The sequence below is a fragment of the Pinus tabuliformis genome, chromosome 2_2 (assembly GCF_031772625.1).
Source record: "Pinus tabuliformis cultivar Carrire ecotype Pingquan chromosome 2_2, CPIR1, whole genome shotgun sequence".
NCBI lineage: Eukaryota > Viridiplantae > Streptophyta > Pinopsida > Pinales > Pinaceae > Pinus > Pinus tabuliformis.
The window spans coordinates 1,262,397,297-1,262,406,590 of record NC_142300.1 but is presented as its reverse complement, the minus strand read 5'-3'; the positions used below and the strand labels follow the sequence as shown (position 1 = coordinate 1,262,406,590).

The 9,294-nt window shown below is 35.5% G+C and overlaps 1 pseudogene; it reads right to left on the bottom strand.

Annotated features, from left to right (window-relative positions):
• Positions 1 to 7,767: 7,767 nt before the first annotated feature.
• LOC149198078 (uncharacterized) lies at positions 7,768 to 8,664 on the bottom strand (annotated as a pseudogene).
• Positions 8,665 to 9,294: the final 630 nt, after the last annotated feature.

The window sequence follows — 9,294 nt, the reverse complement described above, 5'->3', positions numbered from 1 at the left end:
GAATGTAGCGGGGCAGCGGACTGACGCTTCGGATGATGCACCTACTAGTGGATTTGGAGTTGGTGGGAGCTTTACAGGTTGGAGGGATAAAGAAGGCACTTATTAACTATGAAGCAACAAGGCTATTGGACCAGAGAGGTCTAGAGTTGGTAACTTTTTAATCTGATTTGTTGTGATGGGCATGTCCGAGCATTTCTAGGCATTTTGCAAGTCATAGTATCTTTGGACATTGTTGTTTTTCTTGCTAATCAGAGTAACTTCTTGTTTGTTTTTGGTGAGTCAAAGTATCTTCCCGCACTGACATTGTAGTAAGTGGTTCCCTGTTATTGGGCTATATATAACATTGTACTGAGTGGTTGCTTGTTATTAGGCTATATATAGTAATCTCTATAAGGTTCTTTCACTGGTTTGCTTGCCTTGTTTCTTATTTTTTTACATAGTTTTGATGCTCTTGAGCTAGTTCTTCTTGGATCAGTGATATGTTATATGGAAATATACTCACACTTGCTATATGCATGATATATAAACATTTTTTTATTAATAGAAAGTAATAGTTTTTTTTCCCTGAAACAAAAAAACAAAAATTGGAAAAACTTTTGAATTTGTAATAGGGATAAAGATATCTAAATTTTAAGAATTATTTACATGTTTAATTTTTCTTTTCTTAAATTTTATTGAAAATTTTAGAAAAATAATCAAATCACAAATTTAAATTATAAAATTTATATATTTTATAAAATCTAATTTATTTTAAAATAATAAAAATCTACACTTCCAAAAACAATTATTGCAAAATTCATTAAAAAAACACTCAAAACATGAAAAAAAATTAAACTACACCCAAAATTTGGCCCTGAAATTCCCTAGATTGCATCGAGGCGTTGAAATTACAATAAGAGTAGTACAAAGTCATCATTTTCACTATTACAGACTATTTCAACAATTATGAATTCTGTCCATGCTTATAGCAAACTGCCAATTTTCTCACTTTTTTGGTTTAGAATGTGTTTAAATCCGGACTAGCGTTAATATTAGACTGTTAAAATCATTTACGACAACCATATGAATATATTCATATTGGATACGGTCATTGTGCTCATGTTGGATGGTGTCCAAAAACAAGATAACTATGGGGTGATTGCAACTTATAGCAAAGAGATATTCACCTAACCATTAGTAATAAACCAAATTAGAGACTCCCTAAACTATTACAATAGTTCCATTATGAATTCCATTGATTTCCTATTTTAGAAATGGATGTTTAGATGCGAATCAAGAGCTCTTGGATAATTCTCTTGTTCTTGGAGGCTATAATTATGGAGGGAATCCTCAAAACTAAAGTCAATAAAGAATCTTGAGTAATTGAAAGACCAATAGTCATTTAAATATAGAGTAGCTCCTTTAAAATTTATAGACAAAAAAAAATAACATAACATTTAACACAACATAGAGAAATCTATACACAAAAACAAATTTTAGCGTGAAACCCAAGTAGGAAAACCAACTTCAAACAGATGGTTAATTTATTTTAATAAATTTTTATCACAATATTATTCATGGCTCTCTATCCATTCCATCTCTTTAGTAAAAAAAAACACTTTTAAAATTAAAGCACCAAAATAAATAGTGAAAATTAAAAATAATAAAAATGCCAATATACATCACATTTCATTTCTCATTCTCAATGTTTTCTTTCCTACTTAATATTTCTTTTTCATTTAATTTTTTTTAGTTTTATATTCACTTTCACGTTAAATTATCTTTCATAATTTCCCTAACGTTCTTTAATTGCCAAATTGGATACCAAGTCTTACCACAATTAAATTATTTAGATCTATTTCATATTAACTAGATAAAAGTTCAATACAGTTTTTAAAAATAAAGGAATGAATATTTAATAATGTCTAACCTGCCCTGTGCTCCATTTAATAACATAGAATATCAATTCATTTTTTCTGGTTTAAGTGCAAAAACTTAAAATGGACAGGGAGACAACTCCTCAAGTTCCAAGAAGGTGCTACGTATACCATGTGTAAAAAACCTGTTGGTTTTTCAGAAAGATCCAAAGGAAGGTGTTGCTCTATGCCTCTCACTATAATCACAAGTTGTTGCTCTATGCTTCTCACTATAATCACAAGTTTCCGCTTAATGAACGTGCCATTTAGGGAATGTTCTTGATGCTTGGGCCAACACAATAAACCATGATGATACATTGATGTCGGACGTTTCCCAACTGTTTTTATAAAATGGATTTTATTTTCGTTTGCAATATTATTTTTCCACCGAAAGAAAATTGATCTGCCGTAGTAATTTATTTTTATGATATATGTAATTTTAGTTGTAAATATTCAACATAATTTTACATTAATAATTAATTTTTAAAAACATGTCAAATTAAGAAAAAATAAAAATAAACTTCGCCCAAAATTTTGCCAAGTAATTCCCTAAATTGCAGTGGGAGTTGAAATTGCAAGTTTAAATTATATTAAGAATACAAAGTAAACATTTTCACTATTACAATTTTGAATTCTGTCCATGGTCATAGCTGATTGCCATTTTTCTTTTTCGCTATTTTTGGTTTAAATCTGGATTAGCATTGATATTAGATGGAAGAATTACTGTTAAAAATAATTTGTGAACAACAATATTAATTCCACTGTCATTGTGTTAATGTGAGATGGTGTCCAAAACAAGATAACTTTTACCAAGATTATGTAAGATTATGCCCATTGCCATTGGCATCCACTCTCCCTTCATAAGATTGATTTGAACTTAAATTTAATAAAATAAAGTCTCACCGGTATACCAATCAACTAATGTAAACTTTATAAATTATCAATCATTTTTATAAAAATTTCAAAGAGATTCTTTAAACCAGAGTATCGAGAAGAAGAAAACTGGAGGTAAAATTGAACAAGGACCATCATAATAATAAAAATGGTAATGTTTGTATTAATGAAAGTAGAACCCACTGGTCAGCTCTACGAAAGAGAGTCTGAACCAAGAGAGTATGGCTCCGCAGAACGCTCTACATTGTTCATCAACATTACACATTAAATAGAATACATAGTTTTAGGGAAGTTAGAACGCATCCTAGGAAATAAAAACTAATTTCTATCCTGAGGCTACATGAACCAACTCTACCTATTCTAGGATATTCCCCATTATCTTCAACACTCCCCCTTAATGGAGAATGGGTTCACATATATGCCTAACATCTCCCTAAACATTTGAAATTTTACTTTTCCAAGGGGCTTAGTGAAAATGTCCGCAACATTATCACATGTATTACAATATTCCAGATGAATTTCTTTAGATTGCACTTTCTCCCTTACAAAATGGAATTGAGTATCAATATGTTTCGTGTTTTTGTGAAACACCGGATTGTTGGCCAACTTGATTGAACTTTGATTGTCACATCTGATTGTTGTTGCGACTATCTGTTCTTCCCCAACATCCTGGAGAAGTCTCCGCAACCAAACCGCCTCGCACGTTGCTACACACATGGCTTGATACTCTGCTTCTGCTAAGGACAAGGACACTGTGTTTTGTTTCTTGCTGCTCCAAGTGATCACCCTGGATCCAAGACTGAATGCATAACCTGTTATAGATCTGCGATCATCTACATTTCCTGCCCAATCTGAATCTGCAAATCCTGCCAGTCTAACATCAGAAGAGTCAATGTAAATAATTCCATAATCTACAGTACCTTGTAGATACCTCAAAACATTCTTCGCTGCATTCCAATGGCTTTCGAGAGACTTCGACATAAATTGGCTTAACACACTAACTGCATAAGCCAAATTAGGTCTAGTGGTGGTTAGGTAGATCAGACTCCCAACTAGCTATCTGTGAAGTGTTGCATCCGTCGCTTTTGAGCCATCCTCACACTGTAATTTGATATTCTGCTGCAATGGTATTGATGCAGACTTACACTGATCCATTCTAAACTTTTCTAACTGGCCTTTGACATACTTTGCTTGAGACGGAAATGTTTGACCTGAATCTCTCCATATCTCAAGAACTAAACAATATTTGAGTTCATCGGGATGCTTTATCTCAAACATCTGTGACATTTGTTGCTTGATTTCATCAATTAGATATATAGCATCACCTGTAATTATCAAATCATCTACATATAATGAAATAAACACTACACACCCTTGTTCATCTTTCATAGTGTAAAGATTAGGGTCATTCTTACTTCTATTATAGCCAGCTTGTAGAAAAAATGAATCGATTTTCTCGTACCATGACCTGGGAGCCTGTTTTAGTCCATAGAGTGCTTTCTTCAACCTACAGACTAAATGTGCTTTTCCCTTCTGGACAAACCCTTCCGGTTGCTCTAAATAAACCTCTTCTTTCAGTTCCCCATTTAGAAATGCAGACTTTACATCTAGTTGGTGCATCATCCAATGTTTCTTAGTAGCTAAGGAAATTAACATTTTGATGGTGTATAATTTAGCTACAGGGGCGAAGGTTTCCTCATAATCTATCCCTTATTTTTGTGTATACCCCTTTGCAACCAACCTAGCTTTCAGTTTTTCTATAGTTCCATCTGCATTAATTTTCGATTTATATAACCATTTGCAACCTATGACCTATTTTCCTCTAAGAAGTTCTACCAATTCCCAAGTGTTGTTTCTTATTATTGAATCATATTCCTGTTCCATGGCTGTTTTCCATTCATTACTTTCATTTGCTTCTTTATAACTAGACGGTTCAACAACATTCATCATACTAGTTATAAATGCATTTTCCCTATATCTTGCAGGCATTTGAGCTTTCCTACCTGATCTCCTGAGTGGTGGGGTGGTGGTTTCAAACCTTATTTCTTCCTACTATTGCTGTTGTTGTTGTTGTAGTCGTTGTTGTTGTTGCTGTTCATCCTCTGCCTTTGCTTGCCGCTGATCCTGGTTGTTCTCTGCGTCCTCTTCTTCAAAGTACGGAATGTCCCATCCATCATATTGCTCATCAGTTTCTTCACTATCTCACTCATGGAATTTAACATCTCTACCAACAAAGATTTTGTGAGTAGAGGGATTAAATAATCTTTATGCTTTATATGACGAACAATACCCCATAAAAGTGCATTTGATGGCTTTTGAGTCTAATTTTCTTCTATCTTCCTTTGGTATGTGGGCAATTGCTTTACATCCAAATATTCTTAAGTGTTTTACTGCAGGCTTATATCCATACAAAGCTTCAAAAGGGGTTTTAAACTCAAGACTTCTTGTAGGACTCCTATTTTTTAAATAAACCGCAATACTCACTGCTTCAACACAAAAACCATTTGAATGATTCTTACCTTTTAGCATACTTCTTGCACATTCCACCAGAGTTTTGTTCTTCCTTTCTGTTACTCCATTCTGCTGTGGAGTATGGGGTACTGTAAACTGCTGCAAAATTCCATGATCTTTACAATATCTGATCAGCTCATCTTTCCTATATTCTCCCCCTTGATCAGAATGGAGAATTTTTATCTGTTTCCCTATTTGTCTTTCAATCATATTTTTAAACTGCTTAAAGTATTCGAATGTATGACTCTTCTTACTTAAGAAATACACCCAAGAAAACTTTGTACAATCATCAATAAACAGTAGGAAATACACTACACCTCCTAATGATTTTGTCTGCATGGGACCACAAAGGTCTGTGTGCACTAACTCCAGTATATCCCTCTGTTTCTTTTCTACTCTAACAGGGAATTCTTCTCTATGCATTTTTCCTAAAGTACAAGCATCACAATCATTATGTACTTGCTTTAGCATAGGAAGATCTCTTACCATTTCTTTCCTCTGTAGTAACAGCAAATCATTGTGATTGATGTGGCCGAATCTCTTGTGCCAAAGTTCTTCTGTAGTTAGACTCGTTGTTGTCAATGCTCGAACCGGTGCAAGTCTCACATCCAACTTGTACAGTCCTCCTGTCTGGATTCCTGTAGCAATTGTATTCATACCATCTAGTAGATCCTTAATGTAATAGTCAGTGATATGTAATCATTGATATAGAAATCAAGTTTTTAGTTATGTCAGGCACATACATTACATTATAAATTTGTTTAATATTACCATCAGGTAGAATGACATAAACTTTCCCACATCCTTTGATTTGATGATTTCTGTCATCACCTAGGTAAATCTGTGTGCCTTCGTTGATCTCTTTAAAATCCTCGAGCCAATGCTTGTTCCCTGTCATGTGTGTTGACGCTCTTGAATCTACATACCACATGTCTGAATCTACATACCACATGTCTGAATCAACATTTTCATCACGATCTGCCATGAACAATCTCAAATTCTGCACCTGATCACTGTTCGCGAGATGACCTGCATGTCTTTTTGACTTCTACTGTTCTTCATGATACTTCTTTTTCCTACATTCCCTGGCAATACGACCCAATTTTCAGTAATTAAAACATTTTGTTTTAGAGTAGTTTTTATTCGGGTGCATACCTTGGGTCAGATTTGGCTGTTTATGTGAACTTGCTCCGTTTTGTTGTTGTGGACCTCCTTTCCCTTCGTAGAAGTTCTTCCTCGCTACCAATGCAATATCGGTACTCTGGGGCTTTAGAGTCAATCTCCTCTCTTCTTCCTGCATCAGTATACCTGTCAGCGCTTCAAAATGTGGGATTTTTTCTCTGGCATTGATCCCAGTGATGAACATTTGATAATCATCAGTGACATCATTCATTGTAATGGTCACAAGATCTATATCGTCCATTGTATGAACAATATCTGATAATTTGGTTTTCAGATCCTTGATCCTTGCTACAAATGAAACAATCGTTTCATTTTCCTCCATCTTCATGGACAGGATCTTACTCTTAAGGAACAAAAGATGATTTGAATTTCTGATCTCGTATAATCCCTTCAGAATTCCCTAGATCTCGTTAGCTGGCTTACTTTCTCTGATGTGTGGTATAATACAGTGTTTCATTGACATCTTTAACATTGTCCTTGCTCTGCTTTCTCGTCTCTCCCAATCTAGGACTGTTGCAGATCCAGCCGCGAGCTTCGGCTCATTCCCATTCACAATCTGCCAAGCACTCTGCACTTCTAGCAGAGTCTGCATCTTAAACTTCCAATTTGCATAATTGGAACCATCAAGCTTATTATGCTAGTTCATGCATGCTTCAAAAATATTGTTATTCATCTTGGCGATTTAGAAAAAAAATTGACAGATAAAAGATGTTAAATTTACCCCAGATTTGTGACAGAAATAGATCACTGTTGTTCAATCTCGCAACACACACGCAAATCAGCGTGGCTTTCTTCTCAGCTTCGAGACAACCTCCTGTTGTCAGCTACAGCCTTGTTCTTGGCTCCCTTTGCAATTTCTTTGATTTACACGATCGTCGATGATATTTGCCCAATATACGAGACTAGTCGCTGAAATACACCAATTTTCCAAGACTAGTCGCAACCGTCACTGATATTTGCCCAATTTCAGAGACAGTCGTAGTTTTTCATCAATTTTCCGCGACCGTTGCGACTGTACACCTGAAAAGTGCGACGATTGAAAAATGAAAGAAGTGTAATAGTGATTGTCGCGGCTATCCACTCAAAACCTGCGACGATTTAATAGTGATCATCGTGGCTGTCCACTCAAAATCTGTGACAATTTCAGTTCCAGCGTACAGGATCCTCAGCCCTCGCGCTCTGATACCATGATAAAAATGGCAATGTTTGTATTAATGAAAATAAAACCCACTGGTTAGCGCTACGAAAGAGAGTCTGAACCAGGAGAGTCTGGGTTTGCAGAACATTCTACATTGTTCATCAACATTACACATTAAATAGAATACATAGTTTTAGGGAAGTTAGAACAACATCCTAAGAAATAGAAACTAATTCCTATCTTGAAGCTACATGAACCAGCTCTACCTATTCTAGGATATTCTCCATTATCTTCAACACATAAAAATGCACCCCTTGCAAAATTTTGTAGTGTTTTATTAGGCTTTCCATCCATGACTGGCACTGCCAAAAAAAAGTGAGCTAGGTGGCTCTGGCTAACATTTCCTGGTATTGCAAATAATAATCTTGACGTTGTAGCCACATCTACCTGTGAAACGCTGTAATAAACTCCTTTGCTTGTCTATCTACTCAAGGAGAGCAGAGATCCTCCATGGGGGACTTGGGTGTCTCATCAACACAAGAACACTGCAGTTTTTGTTGATGATCACCATTACTCATAACTTTGTGGCTCCCATTTTGGTCTTCATGGACACTGGCACAAACGCAGGGCAGAGCTCTGCAGAGAAGAAAATGCAAATGATCATCCCATAATCTCTTCTCATGACCCTTCACTGGAGTGCTGCTGCAAGACAACTCGCAATGATCATCACAAGTTAACAGCACGCGATCATAAGCCACTGTTGTGGTTTCCAATCTTCCAATAAGTGCCCTCTGCAGATCATGGATTCTCAGCATCATTTTTTGCAATTGTTTCGCTGCAAATCCCTTTCTCATCATCGCAATCACCAATCTGGCCACACTGGAAAACAGCATTCTACTCTTCATATTCAATGTCTCTATTTAATCTGATCCGTTGGCAGGAATTTTTGATAGTCGATCTATTTCTTCTCTGAAGATTTACAGCAATGGTAGATTAAGAGGATATGTAGAACAGCGAATAAATATAAGGAGTTGGGAATGAGATTGAAATGTTGGGGGTGGAATAGGTTTCTATGTGGTGTATATGGGATTTATGAGGTGAAGAACTTTCTCCGATCGAACTCTAACACGTTTTTTCTGCGTAAGATGCCGCTGTCGTTCTGTACAAGATGCAATGCTCCCGAGTCTCAAGGATGCGGTAAGTTGGAGCGAAATTGTGTTATGTGGAAAAACTAATGTGAATTGACTTTGGCGAACGCAGATGTGAAGAAAAGACAAGCCAACTAATGGACAGCTGTGTTAAGTTATGATAATCATTGTAATATGAAAGCGACAGTCCACGCGGTCGTTTCTTTTCCAGCACTGCATTTTTGTTTATTGTCCATCTAAATATACAGCTGCAAGGGACTTTCTATGGGCTCCCTTTATTTACCTTTAAAAAATTGTCATCCCACCCTTCCCCAACCTTGTTGCAAGTCATTCGTTCCCCCTTTTCACTTTAAGAAACCATGTGAGAACTTTATTATTCAGAGATTCGTTAGTTGTATTTTATGGATTTTCTTTTTTTAATTTTTTAGCATTTAAGTGTTTATTTTACATTATATAATAAGTAAGTTAATTATATAATAACCGATGCAAATCAAATCCTTTAGATATTAAATAAATCAAATTTTTT